Source organism: Lissotriton vulgaris, chromosome 7, assembly GCF_964263255.1.
Source record: "Lissotriton vulgaris chromosome 7, aLisVul1.2, whole genome shotgun sequence".
Classification (NCBI taxonomy): domain Eukaryota; kingdom Metazoa; phylum Chordata; class Amphibia; order Caudata; family Salamandridae; genus Lissotriton; species Lissotriton vulgaris.
Genome location: NC_141695.1, coordinates 960,729,576 through 960,751,324, shown reverse-complemented (window position 1 = coordinate 960,751,324; position 21,749 = coordinate 960,729,576).

Sequence of the window (21,749 nt, the reverse complement as noted above, 5' to 3'; positions counted from 1 at the left end):
TCTGCAAACATTCACTGGATCTAAAGAACACAGTTCTCCTGGTGTTTTCAATTCTATATTTCGTATGTTTTCATTTGCCTCCCGTAGAAATTGAAGTAAATCGTCCCATGCATACTCAGCACAGCTAAGAGTGAGGAACCATGTAGGAGTTCCTAAGTTTCTTAGCATACATTTCAATTCTCCATGACGACGAAAGCAATACTCGTTGGTTCCACGTTGACATGCCATGAGATTGATTAGCTGAGATTCCAAAATACTGTCTTGCAGATTAACTTTCTCCATAAAGTCCCTTGCACAAACATTTTGAAAATGAGCTCCACTTTTCAATATATGATTAACTGCATAAGAAAGCCCAGACAAATCACTTTCAAACAGAAGATGAAATAAATATGGAATACATTGACGAAACCTTGGATCTTCAGCATATAATCTTAGAGTCCGGTATTCAGCTGCAGGAATTTGAACTGGTCGATCATCATATCGTCCACCACAACCTGTTAGAAATAATTGTGGAAAACAACGAGCTTCCAAACTTTCTTCCCATACACTAATGGGACTTCCTTTTGCTGCTTTCATTTGAAACAAGTCAATTGCATTTCCCATTACTTCTTTTGAATGCAAATGATGAACAGCATAATGTTCATATATTTCTTCAGTTCTAGACACATCAACTTTTTCAATTTGACCAACTGAAGAATCACTATCTTCTTCTATAGCTGTTTCCTCTGCTCCAACACTTACATCTTTGTAGTACTCATTGTTTTTGACCAAATACAACGTTGCCTTTTTGACTTTTTTAACATCCACTAAATCTTGCCAGATTTTCTTACTCTTTGTTGGAACTCCATTAACTAGAATAACTAAAGGATCTTCTTCTACTCTTTCTACACCAATTGTATCAATATTTTTCTTTACATCTAGAGGCAAATAAACAACTCTTCCCTTTAATCCTCTCAGTAAATCTGATGGAGGCAATTTCCCTGTCTTAGGCTCCATGCGTACAATAGCCTGAAAAGGATGGACACATTGAATCAAAATAGATTCATAAGTATTTAGATCCATCAATTCAGAAGGAATATCTATCAACTGAAGATTATTATAAACTGCTCTAGCAGGCATTTTATTTTCATTTAATTTATTTAAACAATAATTACAAATACGCTGATCCAAACTCAAATCAAATGTATTCTCCACCAACAAATAACTTACAAAATCCTTCCATTCACTATTATTTTCCAATTCACTTTTTGCATATAAATCAACTAACCTAGTCTGAATTTTATAATGAGTCCGTCGACAACACACACAAGTTAAATTAGGCCTTTCACTTGCTTTCACCTTAAACTTGATAATTTCCTCATCAAACTTGTCAATACTTGAAATCTGTCCATTATCTTCTGCATTACCATCCATTACTATATCTATTTCTACACTGTCCTCTTTGTTCCCAAAATAACAAAACTCAATTTCTTCACAAATAGTCTTCACATCCACTTCAGATCCATGCAAAAGAGCACTGTTTAACTGTTTAAGCTTAAGTGCTGGACTTTTTGCATAATACAACTTTCTCACTAATTTCCTCACGTTATTATGATGCACTGCTAACATCCTAAAATGATGAAAAACACTCCGACAAACTTTTCTAGAAAGACAAGCTAGTGAATGCCCATGCAAACCTGTGCTTTCTCTCACTCTACAAGGATCTAACTCTTGCAGGATCTTCATTTTTTGTTTGAGACTTTTCTTACTATATGTACGTAAGAAATTTCTAAGCAAATCGATTGATTCCTGTCGCACACTACAAATACTACTGCATTTCCATGTGTACACTGGACCCTTAGTACGTCTCCCTAAAACTTCATCAGCTACCACCTCTTCTGCATCTCTAGATACAAGTTTCTCTTTTTCCATCACACAACCATCTTTCACCTCAAATGCTCGACCACTGGTGTCAACTGCATGCACCAAATCATTTTCCTGAAAGTAACTCTCCTCATTGAAAAAAGGCTCAGAACTTGAACTATGCATCCATTCACCAGAAAATACTTCACAAAAATTACTCCGATTAATAATTCTTTTCCATCTACTGTTCGATTTGAAAACATCAATGGCCTTATTAAGTATCCTAATTCTATTGATTATTAAAATAAATAATTTTTTCTTAACTTCAAAAGCCTGATCAACAATCTTTTCTACACTTTTCTTTTTCTTGTAAAAAGCAGCTCTCAGTTTACTTTTCCTATCATTTTTTAGCAAATTTAAAACTACCCTATTGCGAAACATTCGCCTACGAATGTCCCTAAAAAGATGTACCCTTCTATTGCTATCCATTCTCTTCTCTCCTGCTCCAATCGAGACATTTTTTGTGGGCCTCTCCTTCCTTTTTAGATTTGTTGACTTTTTCTGTATATTCACATTAGCAATATCATTTTTTTTTCTACGACATATGTTGCGAAGAAAATACTTAATTGGCTTACCAGAAACTTTTCTGGTGTTTTTTGAAGTAGTTGTTGAAGAGGATTCCATTAACTCTGTTGTTGATGTTCTCCTTTTCCGTATGGTATTTTTGATAATTCTTTGCCTTGAAGGCATTTTTGCTTGCTTTTCAGAAGTTGATTTGAATCTGTTGTTCTGTTAAAAAAACACATGAAAGACCACTATTAGCAAACAACAAAGTAATGTTAAAAAGCAAACAATATAAACAATAAATTGCAACATATTTAAGTTTATACAATAGCAACTCAGGGCCTTATTTATAAAGGCCTTGCGCCACCAGTGCGTCACTTATTACCCATGTTTAAAGTGATGCATCAGCTGCACAAGGCAATCATAAAAAAGGGCCAAATGCAAATACCAATCAATTGCACCCCAAAATCGATTTTTGAATAACATGAAAGAAACACTGCGCAGAACCTATCTACAACCACTCAATATCAGCAAACAAAGTCAGGGCCTTATTTATAAAGGCCTTGCGCCACCAGTGCGTCACTTATTACCCATGTTTAAAGTGATGCATCAGCTGCACAAGGCAATCATAAAAAAGGGCCAAATGCAAATACCAATCAATTGCACCCAAAAATCGATTTTTGAATAACATGTAAGAATCACTGCGCAGAACCTATGTACAACAACTCAATATCAGCAAACAAAGTCAGGGCCTTATTTATAAAGGCCTTGCGCCACCAGTGCGTCACTTATTACCCATGTTTAAAGTGATGCATCAGCTGCACAAGGCAATCATAAAAAAGGGCCAAATGCAAATTCCAATCAATTGCACCCAAAAATCGATTTTTGAATAACATGTAAGAATCACTGCGCAGAACCTATATACAACCACTCAATATCAGCAAACAAAGTCAGGGCCTTATTTATAAAGGCCTTGCGCCACCAGTGCGTCACTTATTACCCATGTTTAAAGTGATGCATCAGCTGCACAAGGCAATCATAAAAAAGGGCCAAATGCAAATACCAATCAATTGCACCCAAAAATCAATTTTTGAATAACATGTAAGAAACACTGCGCAGAACCTATGTACAACCACTCAATATCAGCAAACAAAGTCAAGGCCTTATTTATAAAGGCCTTGCGCCACCAGTGCGTCACTTATTACCCATGTATAAAATGATGCACCAGTTGCACAAGGCAATCATAAAAAAGGGCCAAATGCAAATACCAATCAATTGCACCCAAAAATCGATTTTTGAATAACATGAAAGATACACTGCGCAGAACCTATGTACAATCACTCAATATCAGCAAACAAAGTCAGGGCCTTATTTATAAAGGCCTTGCGCCACCAGTGCGTCACTTATTACCCATGTTTAAAGTGATGCATCAGCTGCACAAGGCAATCATAAAAAAGGGCCAAATGCAAATACCAATCAATTGCACCCAAAAATCGGTTTTTGAATAACATGAAAGAAACACTGCGCAGAACCTATCTACAACCACTCAATATCAGCAAACAAAGTCAGGGCCTTATTTATAAAGGCCTTGCGCCACCAGTGCGTCACTTATTACCCATGTTTAAAGTGATGCATCAGCTGCACAAGGCAATCATAAAAAAGGGCCAAATGCAAATACCAATCAATTGCACCCAAAAATCAATTTTTGAATAACATGTAAGAAACACTGCGCAGAACCTATGTACAACCACTCAATATCAGCAAACAAAGTCAAGGCCTTATTTATAAAGGCCTTGCGCCACCAGTGCGTCACTTATTACCCATGTATAAAATGATGCACCAGTTGCACAAGGCAATCATAAAAAAGGGCCAAATGCAAATACCAATCAATTGCACCCAAAAATCGATTTTTGAATAACATGAAAGATACACTGCGCAGAACCTATGTACAATCACTCAATATCAGCAAACAAAGTCAGGGCCTTATTTATAAAGGCCTTGCGCCACCAGTGCGTCACTTATTACCCATGTTTAAAGTGATGCATCAGCTGCACAAGGCAATCATAAAAAAGGGCCAAATGCAAATACCAATCAATTGCACCCAAAAATCGATTTTTGAATAACATGAAAGAAACACTGCGCAGAACCTATCTACAACCACTCAATATCAGCTAACAAAGTCAGGGCCTTATTTATAAAGGCCTTGCGCCACCAGTGCGTCACTTATTACCCATGTTTAAAGTGATGCATCAGCTGCACAAGGCAATCATAAAAAAGGGCCAAATGCAAATTCCAATCATTTGCACCCAAAAATCGATTTTTGAATAACATGTAAGAATCACTGCGCAGAACCTATGTACAACCACTCAATATCAGCAAACAAAGTCAGGGCCTTATTTATAAAGGCCTTGCGCCACCAGTGCGTCACTTATTACCCATGTATAAAATGATGCACCAGTTGCACAAGGCAATCATAAAAAAGGGCCAAATGCAAATACCAATCAATTGCACCCAAAAATCGATTTTTGAATAACATGAAAGAAACACTGCGCAGAACCTATGTACAACCACTCAATATCATCAAACAAAGTCAGGGCCTTATTTATAAAGGCCTTGCGCCACCAGTGCGTCACTTATTACCCATATATAAAATGATGCACCAGTAGCACAAGGCAATCATAAAAAAGGGCCAAATGGAAATACCAATCAATTGTACCCAAAAATCGATTTTTGAATAACATGAAAGAAACACTGCGCAGAACCTATCTACAACCACTCAATATCAGCAAACAAAGTCAGGGCCTTATTTATAAAGGCCTTGCGCCACCAGTGCGTCACTTATTACCCATGTTTAAAGTGATGCATCAGCTGCACAAGGCAATCATAAAAAAGGGCCAAATGCAAATTCCAATCAATTGCACCCAAAAATCGATTTTTGAATAACATGTAAGAATCACTGCGCAGAACCTATGTACAACCACTCAATATCAGCAAACAAAGTCAGGGCCTTATTTATAAAGGCCTTGCGCCACCAGTGCGTCACTTATTACCCATGTATAAAATGATGCACCAGTTGCACAAGGCAATCATAAAAAAGGGCCAAATGCAAATACCAATCAATTGCACCCAAAAATCGATTTTTGAATAACATGTAAGAATCACTGCGCAGAACCTATGTACAACCACTCAATATCAGCAAACAAAGTCAGGGCCTTATTTATGAAGGTCTTGCGCCACCAGTGCGTCACTTATTACCCATGTTTAAAGTGATGCATCAGCTGCACAAGGCAATCATAAAAAAGGGCCAAATGCAAATACCAATCAATTGCACCCAAAAATCGATTTTTGAATAACATGTAAGAAACACTGCGCAGAACCTATGTACAACCACTCAATATCAGCAAACAAAGTCAGGGCCTTATTTATAAAAGCCTTGCGCCACCAGTGAGTCATTTATTACCCATGTTTAAAGTGATGCATCAGCTGCACAAGGCAATCATAAAAAAGGGCCAAATGCAAATACCAATCAATTGCACCCAAAAATCGATTTTTGAATAACATTTAAAAATTACTGCGCACAACCTATGTACAAGCACAGAATATCACTTTTGAAACATCACTGTTTCCCCAAAAACAAATCCTTTATCTTTCAAATGTTGATATCAAGCATTATCAAAAATCCAAAATCAAATCAACAGCAAACAAAGTCAGAGCCTTATTTATGAAGGCCTTGCGCCACCAGTGCATCACTTATTACCCATGTTTAAAGTGATGCATCAGCTGCACAAGGCAATCATAAAAAAGGGCCAAATGCAAATACCAATCAATTACACCCAAAAATTGATTTTTCAATAACATATAAGAAACACAACACAGAACTTATATACTAGCATACCATTTGACTTCTAAAACATAACTATCTGCTTATAAATATTCTCCATAGAGCAAACAAGTCTCTATGTAAATACAATAAATCATTACTTACCTTTACAAAAGCTTTGGAAGATTGAAAACAGTGTCAGACACCACACCAATTTCTCTTTAGCAGAGCAAAAAGTGTGCACTCAATACACTGAAACCACAGACTGGCATAGAAAATCTCTAACTTTGTACACATATGCCTTAATTCAACCAATCAAAAGTTTTCCCTCACTATTTTCAAACCAACACCCTTCCCCCTCTCAGATCTTTCTATCTGTTTCCATAGCAACTCCCTCCTAACTGAACTCTCAGGTTCAAAAGTTTATTGTACAATGTTGCAAATTAACTCAGCAAGGCTGTTTGACCTCTCAATACACCAGCCTATCCAGAGTATTTTAGCTTTTAGTGACTTTTTTTTAACCATTCAAATTGCTTCTTTAACACAACACAACCATGCACCCTAACTTTAAGTTTTCAACTATCTGAATCCACCAATCATTGCTTCTGATTCAAAAGCAGTGAAACTCCACAATTATTTTTTTGTAAACTCCTACTGTTCCAACTGCCATTTCATTCCCACACATCATCTGACTGCATCAGAACCATCTCTCATCATGTTTTCAGTCTGGATCCTTGGACACAGCTACATCCACTGGGCTCAAAGGTATGCAGATAGCAGACATTTTCACAACCTTGATTTATCAAATGTGGAAATCAAGTGGATTGGCCAGAGAGGATTAAAATGTCACCAATTGTTACCATTGGTGAAAACCTTTATGCATTTGCCAAAACCTGACCTCTTAATAGTGCACTGTGGTGGAAATGATTTAGGCACTATGACTGGGGTTGGTCTGGAAATGCTTTTAAAGGACACCTTTGATCAATTAATGACACTCTTTCCACAAACTGCCTTGGTATTTTCTAATATATGCCAAAGACAGAAATGGAACTGGTCCAACCAATTTTGTCCACAATTTGAGAAAGCACGGAAACATGTGAATAAATCTGTTTCTGCTTACATGAGAGACTATGGAATGGGTTCAATATACAATAATAACTTGCGTTACAACATGCAAGACATCTACAGAGGAGATGGTGTGCACTTCTCAGATGAAGGGAATAGAATATTCCTCCTGAATTTAAGAATGTGCATTGGAACCTACTTGTAGGTACCTAAATCAACCACAAAACCCAAAAGCTCTTTTCAGAGCTACCCTACCTCTGATCATTCAAAACGTTTATCTTTTTCTAACTTTTTTCACTATTTTTCACCAAAGTACGCTTTCCGGTACGCTTAAAGGTGCGCGTACCAGGCGCTCCCCCAGTGGAAAATGAAAGAATATTTTTTTTTTAACCTTTATGAGCCTCCTAAGCCCCCCTCAGAAAACCTAGAGGGTCAAAAAGTCTCTACCGTGCCCCCTTCTACCCATACCGAACATTGTTTACCCTCCATCTTGTGTCTCGATTGTACCGAAACACAAAATGGAGGACTCCCGTAACGCTGCCGGTGCGCGTAAAGGAGCGCGCACCAGTAAGCGCTCGATAAAAAAAGGTGGGAAAGCAATTTACAAAAAAACCACTAGAGACACTTTCATCAAATATAGAATAGGCCCTACTACATAGCAGTCCCTACCATTTACCCACATTTGAAGGAATTCCATTGAGAAAATTATGCTGTAGGCCTGACTAAATATCCTGAGGTAAATTACATGACAAAAACACATATGAAATGTTCGAATTTACAACCAATTAAAAACTTTCTTTCATTTTCTACGATTATTTCCTGACGTTTCATTGGTTAAGTACAAGAATATATATAAAAGAAGAGAGGGAAACACAGCCATTTTGACTACTGCTTCCAGAAGTACATTTGAGAACAAATTACACTGACAACTTCAACTGATTTCTCCAAGGTAAATTGTTATTATGGAAGTATATTGTACACTTTAAGTTAATTTCTGAAAAAATATTCTGTTAGTTATATACTACCCTTCTGTAATAGTTATAGATTGAGATAGACTTCTCTGTAAAAGTTATGGATTGAGTTAGGCTTCTCTGGTATACAGTACCCTAACTCTACCAATATAGTTAATTTGTATGCAATTTTCAGAAAGAAAATGGAAGGAGAAAATCAAGGAAATGTTACTTCTATCAAAATAAAGGTGGAAAAACCAGAAGACCAAAAAGATGAAGTAGATTTCATGGATGACTCTTTGGATGAACAGTTAATAGAATGTTTGGAAGAAATGGAATCATGTACTTATAATTATGAGGAAATTCCGGACAATATTATGTTAGAAATTTTATTAAATTATGAAAAAGAATCAGAGGAATACATTTATATTTAATAATTTCAAATTGTTTGAGACAATATTCATTTTTATATGTAATTCATAAAGTATTACCAAAAATGTTTAAAATATAAAGTGAGACTTATAGTATACTGTTCAACTATTTTTCTGTTACATAGTAAGTTTACTCATAGTTACTACCTTTCTCCCACTATATTATCTCCTATGAATATTTTACACCTCATTTTCATAAGGGAGCAGGATAGACTACTCATGATCCCCTAGAAATTCGCAGGGAGTGCTTATAAGATCTGTTTCTCCTTTCCAGACAGACTATGTTATGAATTCCATATACCACAAAAAACACAATAACAACATGCAAGATGTCTACAAAGAAGATGGTGAACATTAAATTTAAGTCTCTTCATTAGTACCTACATGTAGGTACTTACATAAAATAAAAAAATTTAAAAAAAACATAAACATACAATTTTTTGAAGTGATTATTTTTCCATAGTACCCTCCTCGATACGCTCCCCGGTGCGCATACCAGGCGCTTCCCCCGCGAAAATCGAAAAAAAAAAAAAAAAGGTGAGACCCCGCGGGGCCCTTTAATGGCCCCCACATCAAACCTAGGGGTACAGGGGGTATCTACTCTGCCCCCTTATGGTCATTTCCCCCTTTGTTTTGGCCACCTCTCGTGTCTCGATCCTACCGAGACACAAGATGGCGGCCGCTCCGGACTGTTTAGAATGTTTACAGACAACTGAGAGCCAATCAGCGCACGTCGCGTGGCGCGCCTGGAGCGCTCTCCGGTGCGCGCACTGGAGAGCGCCTATAGATATATATATTTTTTTGAACCTAAATTACTCAAAATCCACTGGAGCACATATCTTGAGACATAGCAAAGGCACATCGGGCTACCAGTCCCTACAATTTTGCCAAGTTTGGTGGAAATCCATTCAGCCGTTCGAGCTAAAAGTTAAATCGACCGCCCTATGGAAATTAACATGGGGAAAACGCGTTTTGGGACCCCCCTTTTATCTCGGCCCCTGCTTGACGAATCCCCCCCAAACTTTCAAGGAAGGACCGGAGCTCGACGAGGCCATTTTCAGGAAATTTTCAGGCAGATTCGTCAACCGGTGCCAAAGTTATTCCAAATAGAATTTTGAGATTTAACATTGAAAAAAATCCTAACTATAACTACCTACTGGCGACCGCCAGTAGGTAATATATATATATGTATATCATAGTGTTGACTAATTAGTTATGATAATACAGGAACTCCTTTTCATCTCTGCATTATATTCTTCTGCATGCAAACTAAGAACCAAACAGACTCCATTTTGTCTGTACATGTATAAGACTCGGACGGTGGTCACGTGCCACCCTCCAGCAGCCGAGTAGGCCTGTTAAGTTGAGATATATAGACAGCTGAATTCATACTATTCTTTCTTGTTCTGAAACCAAAGGTCGCATCTGGTGTCAGAGGTGATAAGGGCATTCCTGGAGGTGCCGTACCCGTGCTCCCAGGCACAGAGATAAAAGGGCGTCAACCCTCCTGACCCTCCCCAATAATAGCAGAAGCAGACTTCTAAACAAGCTTTCTGTGCCATATATGGTCTTTCCTTGAGCTACTGTGCCTACCAGTATTTTTCCATGTACGGTGATCTCATGTAACGTAATGAAGGTATATATGTCATGAATTAAGTGTGAATCCGCAGTTTTCTCCACGCACTGGCTGGTGACGTCGGAGAGGCTCCTCTATAGTGTATTGGTTGTCTAATAAACAATTGACTTTCCTTCACCGCCAACTGACTGCTTATTTGGTAAGACGATAATTGGGGGCTATTGGTAGGTATAGCTCCATAGATTATTTTTGCAATACGACAGTCCCATCGAAGGAGAAGTTGGGGCTGGCTATCATTTTACCTTTCCTGCTTGGCATGCTGTTGGACAGACCTTTGATCTCTATTATCTTCCCTATGCTCCTTTCTATTCTGGGCGGAATAGACTTTTATGACCTGAACTATAACCAACTGTGCCTTCAAATCCTGTACTTTGATAGCTGGTAATGTGTACAGGGAAATAACCTTTCGGCCGAGGGGTTATCTGACTCCGACTGTGGCATATGGTGCTACATATCAGACTTGACTAGATCTAACTGAGGACGAACTTGAAGCGATCAGTTTGTTTGTATGATTGATAACTGAACCTCAAAATGTATCCTATTTCTCTCCACAGAGGATTTTCCAGCTGTCTAACGATGCTCTGTCTAGTGCTTTGAAGCTACTTGTAATAATATCTTGTTATTAAATCTGATTTGAAATGCAGTTTCTCGACTTGTCCATGCAAATCGAGGCTTTAGATAAATGTTTTCCATGAGTTATTTTTATTGATTTTGTCTCCTTTTTTTGGTCCTATTTCTTGTATCAAAGTGTTTGTATCTGTAGATGAGAAAGGTTTTGAGTTAGGCTTGAGATAACAAATATTTTATTCCAGGTCCTCATAGAATAATTGTTCATGTTTCATAGTATTCCAGTTCCTTACGGCTCCTCAAAAAATCCGTCTGAGGACGATGGTTTGTAGAAATCAAAGATGATATTGAGACTATGGGGTCTATTAGGATGGCAGGCCCGGGAAATGGGACCACCCGCAAGTGTGCGGTGGTCTCGAATATGCCATTAGGATGCGCCCGCCACACTGGCGGGCGTATTACGCATTTTTTTCCTTGCGCCCGGTGGTGCTGTCAGCAGCACCCGCCGCAATATAAAAAAGGCATTTGTGCACTTGCATGCACAACATGGCAGGCACCGCGCGGTGCCTGCCACGTCGTCCATGCAAATGCAGGGGGGTACCATTGCTACTTCCCATTTGCTCCCATCCCTCAACATCCTGAGGGCCCACAACGAGCCCCCAACTGTGGTATCTGCATGCCTTTCCCGCAACGGAAAGGCTGCTTCCCGCTGCCATTGTAATATGGATGGCGGTGGCCAGCAGACACTGCCACCATATACAACTCTTTTTCTGCCCATCCGCCGCAGTACCCCCTCCATCATAATATGGCGGGGCGAATGGGAGGTGGGCGGGGGATGCTGTTGAATCGGATCGCCACCACTATGCGGGCTATGGTGATCCGCCCAACATCATAATAGCCCCCTATGTGTCATTGAGGGGTAGAAACTGAAAAGGGCTTAGTTAGATACAGTTGTTTGAAGGGCAAAGACAAAATGTGCTATGCTTTGCACTGCATCACTACTAAGGTTAAGGTACAGATTCTTCTGATGGATACACCTTACAGCAAATTCCATACCTTTTGAATCAATACCAAAGCTGTACCCTTTCAAAGGTGAGCCTTTACGCCGGGAAGTCCTGCAGGACTAAATGGATGAAAAGACCCTACCTATGGACCTAGCTGTTGATACAGCAGTGCTTGATGAAAGGCCATGTAGTGATTTGGCATATGTCCAAAACGTCTGAAGTCAGGGTGGTAGTTGCAGACTTTCCCCTGAAGGAATGAGCAGGAAGGCCTTCAAGTGGATTCCTTTTGGCCAGCACACAGAACAGGTTAAGACAAAGGAAAATCGACCTCAACCAGGTCTATGTCTTGTCTGTCTTTCCTTTTCTTTATTTCGGCAAGATGAAAGAGTTGATCATCCATCTGCTGATTCTTAATCCGCTCAATGTCGAAACTAAGGACCTACCTAGAACCCAAACAGTGTAGTTTTGCTTTCTCTTTAGAGGGATGTGGTGGAGAGAGAAACAAAGGAGCATGATAGACGGCCAAACCAGATAAAGAAATACTACCTTGGGCAGAAAGGACCTTGGAGTCCAAAGCACCAACCCGCCATGGAAAAAGGTGGCAAATGGTGGGAGAACAGAAAAAGCCTGCAATCCACTGATGTGAAGAAGCAATGGTAATGAGAAACAATATCTTGAGGGACAAAAGTTTTAAAGTTCAAGTGCATAGGCTAAAACGGCACATATTAAAAAGGAAAGGACTAACTAAGTTCCGGTGGAATGATAAATGGACAAGAGGAAACATATGAGAGCATTTTTTGGGAAGCACATCACAACAGGTGACTTAAAGAGGGCTGATCTGGCAGTAAGTTCTGATAAGGAACCCATAACTGTGCTCACATCAAAGCTTTGTCAGGTTAGAGACAAAAAAATAAAATAATAAAAAGGTGTTGTTTGAAGATGATCAACATGTCTGTCCTTGCACCAGGTGAAAATGTACCTCTCAGTCAAATTAGATGGACTTTGTGGAAAAGCAGTGAGCCACAAAAATCACATCAACCTCCTTGAAGAGTGGGTCTGAAGCCATTTAATTTGTTCTATTCTTTCTCCATGCATGTAGGTGTATCTTCTGGAGTTAGGGGTTTAGAATTCAGTCTTTTTGTTAAATCAGCTGCAGAAGTTGCAATGCATGAACGGGTCGTGAGTCCCATGGAAGAGGGAACAAGTCTCTTAGAGGGCATCAAACAGGGCACGCTGGGGCATACAAGGCAACACTTTAGCATTCTCCTTCGTATCAGACAGATCTAGTGGGGGCATGCAGCATTGCATAGAAACCTGAGCCATGTTGGAGATCAGTCACTTCTTGTGCTCGGCAAGAATGATGCCTGCTCATTTCTTCTCCCTTATGTTCAGGGAAGCCGCCTGGTGACTGATGATCACGAATATCCCATTTGAATCCATCCACAGACTCAAAGCCTTTAGACGGAAGACACGGGCCATTCCCATCCTGCTCATTGATGTACAACACAGAGGTTGTGTAGTCTTACAGGACCTGATTAATCTGCCTTTGATTTAAGGTAGAAAGTTCTTGAGGGCAGGTGGATGGCACACAGCACCAGAAGATGGCTATACTGATGATACTCAGCAAAGACCACAGTCCTTTAATATCCACACCATCAAGGTGAACTCCCCTGCCTGGAGAAGATGTGTCCATCATTACAGAGACCTCTGGAGAATGGAGTTCTGGACTTAATTAAGGTCCAGAGGTGTCAGGGACAACACCCGAAGACCCCTGAGTTCTACCTGTCTCGGTGCACAAATAAACAGAAACACGGGCTTCTCGATGGTGGCGTCCAAGACCAAAGGTTTATTACTGCAGGGATACAGAAGTCACAGAAACTACACACGGGCAGATTCTAGGAGCCTGTTCGATTTGCACTAACTGAGTTGCTCCTTAAATACAAGTTTTTTAGCTGTAGGCAACATTCTTTACATACTAGTACATTTCTTAAACTTTGTATCCTAAACAATAAATATTTGGCGTTAAACAGGAACCGTCAACGAATTTCTGATGTCAAACATTACGAATGAGGGGTTCCCACTTGTTCAATCATAATCCCATGTCATCTTCTCATTCAGGAGCCGGACCGCCTCATCGTAAATTTCGTTACCTCCCCCTAATAAAGGCCCAGAAGGAAAAGAGCAGAGCTAGGTATCGAAGATAGAAAAACAGGATAAGAGATGTTTGTGGGTCGTAAATGGGCAAGGCTACCGACTACGGCCGCCTAATCATGATCAAGCCAACGAGCACGAGAACCAGTATAGCAGGACTGGCCTTGAGGAGGCAGCTTCTGCCGAGTCATGCGGCCACAGCGTTTCTGACTTAAGGTGTACGTATCATTAACAAGGTGAATCGCCGGCTAATAGCCTACGTGTCCTTTAAGCGAAATGAATTGATCAAAGGTCACTGTTTGTTCATTGACTATGTGAGGGCAAGGATACAAGATGGATGCCATAATCTAAAATGGATGCCATCGATGTACCGGAAATGTGCTCACAACAAGAGTGCTCTTGCTCGTAGCATAGCGAAAACACCAGGATATACTATATGGATCATTTACGGTTCACTGGTACCGAAATTATGGGTTTACGACAATGTCGAAAACACGGGTCCGAATCGTCACGGAACCTCAGACTCTCCTTTTGCCCTTACATAGGCAATTACTCACTCTATGTCAGGGTCTATCTCGATGTTCATCAGGTCAGTGATATGTTGTTGTAGCATTATTCTTTCTCGCACCTTGTCTCCCAACACAGGCGGTTTCCTTAAACAGGTTGCAGCACAGAGGCTACACAAGGCAGGACCACACTGGATAACAAGACAGCACGAGAATAGGAACACTAAGACAATACCAACGACCATCAGAACCTTCCATCCCCACGCTGATAATAGAGTCCCAAGCCATTCCATTAACGACCAATTTCCCTTGTCTACATGAATAGAGTCGGAAATCTTGTGTAGCTTAGAGATCGCTTCGTACACTGTCGGAGCATTATTGGGGATATAAACACAGCAACTCGATTGGATCATTCTGCATACCCCACCTCGATCTGCAAGTATTACATCAAGAACCATACGATTCTGTAATGTCATGAGACGATCCGCCTGGAGCTCAGCTGTTAAGTTACTAAGGGCACCAGCAGTTTCTGTAATAGTAGACTCAACTACCCGTGTTAGCTGACGTAGATTTCTACTATTGGCCATAGGCCCCCAGAACGGAAGGAAACCTTTGAAGAAATCTCCGGCTTCCTGACCAGCTGTGTCTTCCTTGCTAAAGACACCTCTTACCATTCTGGTTTTGTGATAATTTGGGGCAGCTGTATATGTCGGAGACAACAGTCGAGCAATATAACGTGAACCTGAGAAATCAGCAGGCAACCATGTATATGCCCTGTCCTGACAGATGAAGTAGGTACCCTTAGCAGTTAGGAAGGCAGGGGAAGAGTTTGATGGATACACGTAAGTTTCAACACAGTCACTCTTCCCTAGCCGAGCTCTTGGATTTCTCCCATTACCTTGCAAGAAGAATTGACCTCGGTGAGGTACGACCCAAACTGGAGTGGAGCTCTTACGCTTGTTTTCACCCAAACTAATGCTATACTCCGTAGCATTCCAACTCAAATAAACTCGTAGCTCATCTTTAGGGATAAATGGGGTGTTATTGACGTCTTTAATCATGTCAGTTATTCCCTTTAGCAAGGCTTTATTAGCGGAGTTATACTTGGTGGAACGTGGAGGACGCGGGGGATAGGTCTCGAGGGCATAGACAAATACAGTCTGAAAGGCCCGACATGATCCATTATAGCTAAAAGGCAAGACCAAGTAGGGTATGCCTTTATCCATAGTGTGTGGTATCAAGCCGCACACCCAACAGTCCGTTGTGTTAACTACCAGTTGGTGTTGGTGCAAGAGCTGTACAAAAGTGTTATTTATGAATTCTGAGCGTCGAGCTTGCTCATGTTCAGAAAATGGATGAAAGGAATGAAAAGAAGCAACAGTAGGAGAAACAAGAACATGGGGAGGTACTGTAGTCGTGATCGGTGCAAAGATTAAATGAATACCAAAGGCAATTCCACCCACCAACGTTATTAAAATAATCAAAAACGTAATTGCACATTGCATCAGAAAACATTTGTTATGTCGAATTTTGTATAATCTATTTCTGCGAACATAAATTACATTCTCTTGGTGCAGCCCAGGAAGCTCCATCTTCTACAACCGCTCGTGACCACTGATGATATGTACGTAGTTGAAAATGCCTCTATCAGCCCTGGGAGTTCCCAGAACTAACAGAAAGACCGACCTTGTGTCTGGCCCCCGCAGATTCAACTAGGCACAAAGCCACGACCCTATGGCGACCCAGACGGCAAGGTAATAGAAACAACAGAAATAAACAGGGAAATACAAAATATTCAGCAAACTTCCTGGCTGGAGGCAATGTAATAGATCAAATATGAAAAATAGGCAGTTTCCTGCTTTATTTGTCCTTAGAATGAGAACGAAGGTTGTATCTTAGTTTTCCTGGCGTTGTTTGATCCGGGAATAGTCTGTTTCCAGCAGGGGCAACAATGTTTGAATTCGCAGATGACAAATGTTCGTTCGATGCAGTGTTCTGGTCAGTGATTAAAGAAGCACCTTCAGGGGGGAGTCAGAGTTCGGTGAATCAGTTGTCAGTTCTGCATCACTGAAAGGAACATATCTAGGAACAGGTTCTGTATCAGAGGCACCAATTCCTTGTCTAACCCAGTTGTCATAAGGGAGTGGAAGGGGTACACGCTTAGTATGAGTAGCGTGAACCCAATTTTTCCGGCCAGCCACACGTACAGCAGTCCTTGTAGCCAAGAGCACTTGAAAGGGGCCCACAAACTTCGGTTGGAGATTCCTGGTCCGTCCAAAATTTCGGATGACGATGAAATCGCCGGGTTTCAGCTGGTGACCTGGACTTTCCGGAGGCTTTGGCAATGCACCGAAAACCTGTTGGTGAATGAGAATCAATTTAGCAGTCAAGTCAAAAAGGTAATCAATTAACATTGGGTACTCTAGCTGCTTAAATTCTTGTGGTCTCGGTACCCCCCAGACATTTGCAGGGCGACCGAACACAATCTCATATGGGCTAAGCCCTACGCGAGAGTGCACAGTCGCTCTAGTGGATAACACGGCCAGCGGTAGTGCATCTGGCCAGGACAAACCCGTGGAGGCTTGGATCTTAGCAAGTTTCAGTTTAAGAGTACCATTGTACCCTTCAACTAGACCTGCTGACTGGGGGTGGTTCGCACTATGAAATTTCTGCCTGATCCCTAAACCTGCACACACACTCTGCATAACTTTCCCTACGAACTCACTCCCGTTGTCTGACCATACAATCCGTGGCATTCCATATCTGGGGAAGTGTTCCTTTAGGAGGATTTTTGCAGTGGACAAGGCAGTGTTATCTTTCAGCGGATATGCTCCAATCCACCTCGAAAAAGCACAGACTACCACTAGGAAATATTTAAGGTTATTACATCGGTCCATGTGGATAAAATCCAACTGAATCACTTCGAAGGGGCAAGAAGGAGGAGCGAAGTGTCCAGCGGGTGTGGGTGTTCCCTTACCAGGATTATGCATCAGGCATACCATGCAGTTTCTAACCACTCTTTCTGCACATTTACTGATTCCATCATTCTTCCAGACTGGGGCCAACATCTTACAAATCCCTTTAGAACTGATGTGCGCTGCTCCGTGCGCCATTGTTACCACCGCAAGCACATACGCATCAGGCAACATCCAACGCTGATGCTCCGACAAGTCAATCCAACATCCACTTGAGTCCAATTTACCCGTTTTCTCTTTCCATGCAATCTTCTCCTCTTCAGTCGCTTCTTCCTGAATTGCTTTCACACTTTCCACTGTGTCCTCACACATTCCCGATTCAGCAACCCATCTCGCAGACGTTGCAACATACATCCCACTCATCGTATTCCTAGCTGTCTGTTTAGCTATCTCATCAGCAAAAGCATTTCCACGACCAACATCATCCGTAACCGCTCGATGAGCACTGCACTTCACAATCGCAACTTCAGTCGGTAAGGTTAGCGATTCCAACAAGTCATTAACTAGCTGACCATGCTGGATCTTAGTCCCATGGGACGTAATAAAACCTCTTTCCTTCCACAGTCGACCAAAACTATGCGCTACGCCGAACGCATACTGACTATCTGTGAACACATTCACTCTCTTTCCCTTTGCTAAGACACACGCTCTAGTCAATGCAATTAATTCTGCAGCTTGGGCAGAATTCTGACTCACTCTTGCAGTCTCCACAATCATACTCAAAGTCGTTACTGCGTAGGCAGCTGTCACATCACCATTCTCCAATTTAAAACAAGACCCGTCAACATATAACGTGCCATCTGGATCTGGTAACGGAGTGTCCTTAAGATCAATCCGTCCTTTTGTCTCCTCCTCGGTTCTAAAACAACAGTCATGGGGTTCAGAATCACTCGACTCCTGGCTAGTCGGCAACAGTGTTGCTGGATTCAGTACATTGCATCTTTTAATCTGAATATGACTCGCTAGCAGTGTCAGCTCATAGCCTGATAATCTAGCACTGGTGAGGTGCTGAGTCTTCGTTCGGTTCATGAGTGTATCCACGGCATGTGGAACCATGACCACCAGCATATTGTTCATGACCAAACCAGCAGATTGTCAAATGGACACTGCAGCTGCTGCTGTAGCTCTTAAACAACTTGGCAACGCTCTGGCTACCGGGTCTAATGTTGATGAAAAATACGCACAAGGACGTTGTTTATCACCAAATCGTTGCGTCAAAACATTCAATGCACAACCTTCTCTCTCGTGAACATAGAGTGTAAATGGCTTACTGTAGTCAGGTGTACCCAACACCGGAGCTGAACACAGTGCATTTCGTAACTCAGAGAAACTCTGCTGACATTCGGCAGACCATGGCACCGGACTCGGAACACCTTTTCCAGTCAGGGCAACCAATGGTTTTGCCAAGAGAGAAAAATTTGAGATCCATTGCCTGCAATATGAAGTAATACCTAAAAATGCGCGCACTTCTCTCTGTGTGCTAGGAACATTCATCTGCGTAATTGCTTTTATTCTCTCCGGGGTCAACCTTCTTCCCTCCTTTGACAAGAGATGACCTAAGTAGGTCACTTTTTGGCAACAATATTGCAATTTGGAAGGTGACACCTTGTGATGTAAATCAGACAAATGATGCAGTAGCAAAATTGTAGCTGTTTTGCAAGTTTCCTTGTCATCAGCAGCCACTAGAAGGTCATCTACATATTGCACCAAGGCAGAACCAGGAGGAAGCACAAAAGAGTCTAACTGACTTTTTAATGCCTGACTGTAAATGGATGGGCTTTCACAATAGCCTTGTGGAGCGCGTTTAAACCTGAAACTTCGACCTCCTAGAGAGAAGCCGAAAATATCTCTGCTCTCCTCGGCTATCGGAATGCTGAAAAAGGCATTTTTCAAATCAATCACTGAAAACCATGTGGCTGTAGCAGGAATCAGCATCAACAATGCAGTAATGTCTGGAACCACAGGAAACTGCGGAATCACAATTTTGTTAACCTCTCTAAGGTCAATTACAAATCTGTAGACTGGAGGTTTTGAAGGATCAGTGCGTTTTAGAATCGGTAGGACAGGACTGTTCCTCTAGTTTCTTCTATTACGCCTTTCTGGATCAAATCTTGCACTATCAATAAAAGCGCACGTTCGCCTTCGCTAGAGATCCTATATTGTGGGATTCGTGGGAATTTGACATTTGCTTTCAAACTTATTACATAAGGAGGAATTTCCAAAAGACCTACATCGTTAGGACCAGTCGCCCAAAGAGTATCAGGGAGAGAACGCAGCTTCAGTGGGAGCGCATCCATTGACAAGTACATCGGGGAGATGACTCTCTTACCCAACGTAAGCTGTACTCCTGACGGAGAACAGTACAGTGTTGCATACAGGCGTTTTAACAGGTCTAAACCAAGCAGATTTTCATTGCAACCGGTCGTCAAAATCAGGGGTGCTTTTTATTGACGGGGCCCAACAGAAATAGACAAAGGACCAGAAACAGGGTTGTGAACAGGGGCGCCTGAAAAAACCTACTGAAACGTTTGTTAAGCCGGACAAAGGTGCGCCAGGGAGTTTCGCATGCATGATAGAACTTTTTGCTGCACCAGTATCCAACAGAAACGGTTCGACCACACCTGATGTAGCTACTGCGACATAAGGCCCACTCTGATCTACTGGAACTGATACTACTCCCTCTCTTTGTCCATGGCTGTCCTAGTACTCATTTTGTTGAATTTCCTCGCTAACCTCACAGTAGTCTTCAACATGGTACTGTTGAGATCTACCAGGCTGTACAGATTGTCCGTTTCGCTGATCGAAATAATTAGAAGGACGATCATTAGTCTGCGGAGGCATAGTTCCTCGTCCTCGGCCTCTAGGAGTTTGCGTAAAACCACCACGACCTCTCTGAGCTGGACCACCATTATTTTGTGCTAGGACTGGACACTCATTCTTATAATGACCTTCCTTTTTGCAGTAAGCACACTGATTCCATTGGTACTGCGGTCTTTGGGAACCGTAATCGGCCCTCTGATATGGCCCTTGCTGTGAGTTTGTCTGATTCGTGCGAGGCGGATATGCCTGTTGCAAAAGGACTTTAGTTTTTAAATCTTTTGTTTTCTTTTCTGACTTTTCTTTCTCTTCTTTATCTCTATTTTCATAGTACTGAGCAGTTGCAAGTATTTGCGCAGTCGTAGAGACAGCCCACGCACTTTCAGAATCTTTTAATTTATTACTAAGCTCTGGTAACAAATTGTGCACAAATTTATCAACAAATAATCTCTGGCCTCCCTCCGTGCTCATATCCTGACCACTGTGATCTACGAAAGTTTCTTCAAATCTAGTGAAGAATTCGGAGACGCTTTCGTCTTTCTTCTGCTTGCATGCGGACAATTTGTCCCAATTAACGCGCAATGCTGGCATCAAAGTTTTCATTAAATCAATTATCCTACCCGGTAAATTAGCAATTAGAGGTTCGGGCTTAGAACCACCAATTTGTTGACCGTGTGCCGCTATTATAGCTGGCCAATCACCACCAAGGGCAACTGGATGATTTTCGGTACGAATTTTAGCCCAAATAGGTTGCGGCACTACATTGCCAAATAGCATGTCGATGTCTGCTAAATTCATTACACAAGCTTGAACCGTCTGAGTTAGCTCTTTATAATACCCAGCTGGATTCTTACGCGGATCTGGCAAAGCCTGTTTTACTGCTAACACTTCAGCTCGTTTCCACGGAATGTGTATCCACACTCTCTGGAACTGTGCTGGAGCGGCTGCAATACCCCTGGCCGCATCAGCTTGAATGGCTTCGCGCCATATTGGCGGAACCTCCCTCATCGGATATTGACGACCTTGTTTTGTGCTACGTTTCTCTAGGTCCCTTGGTGAGCGGAGAGAAGGATCAAACCTATAGCCTAAAATCAGTTCCATCGCTTCTTTTACATCCTGGCCTACTATCATACCTGCAGCAAATTTTTGTTGAACATGAATTAATTCATCCGGAACTGATTCAGAGTCGTCCTCCTCCCAATCCTCACGCAAAAGGGAACACATTACATCGAACACATAGCGCTGTGTCCGTTCATTCCATTGCATAAATGTTTCCAATACATCTCGTACATTATACCTTCCAACTTTCGAAATCCACCTAAGGGCTGTAGAATCTAATATTCCCCGTTCTTCAACACTAGGAAGTTGACTACGTCTTTGAGTAGATTCAGAGGCAGGAGTCTTAATTAGAGTTTTGTAAA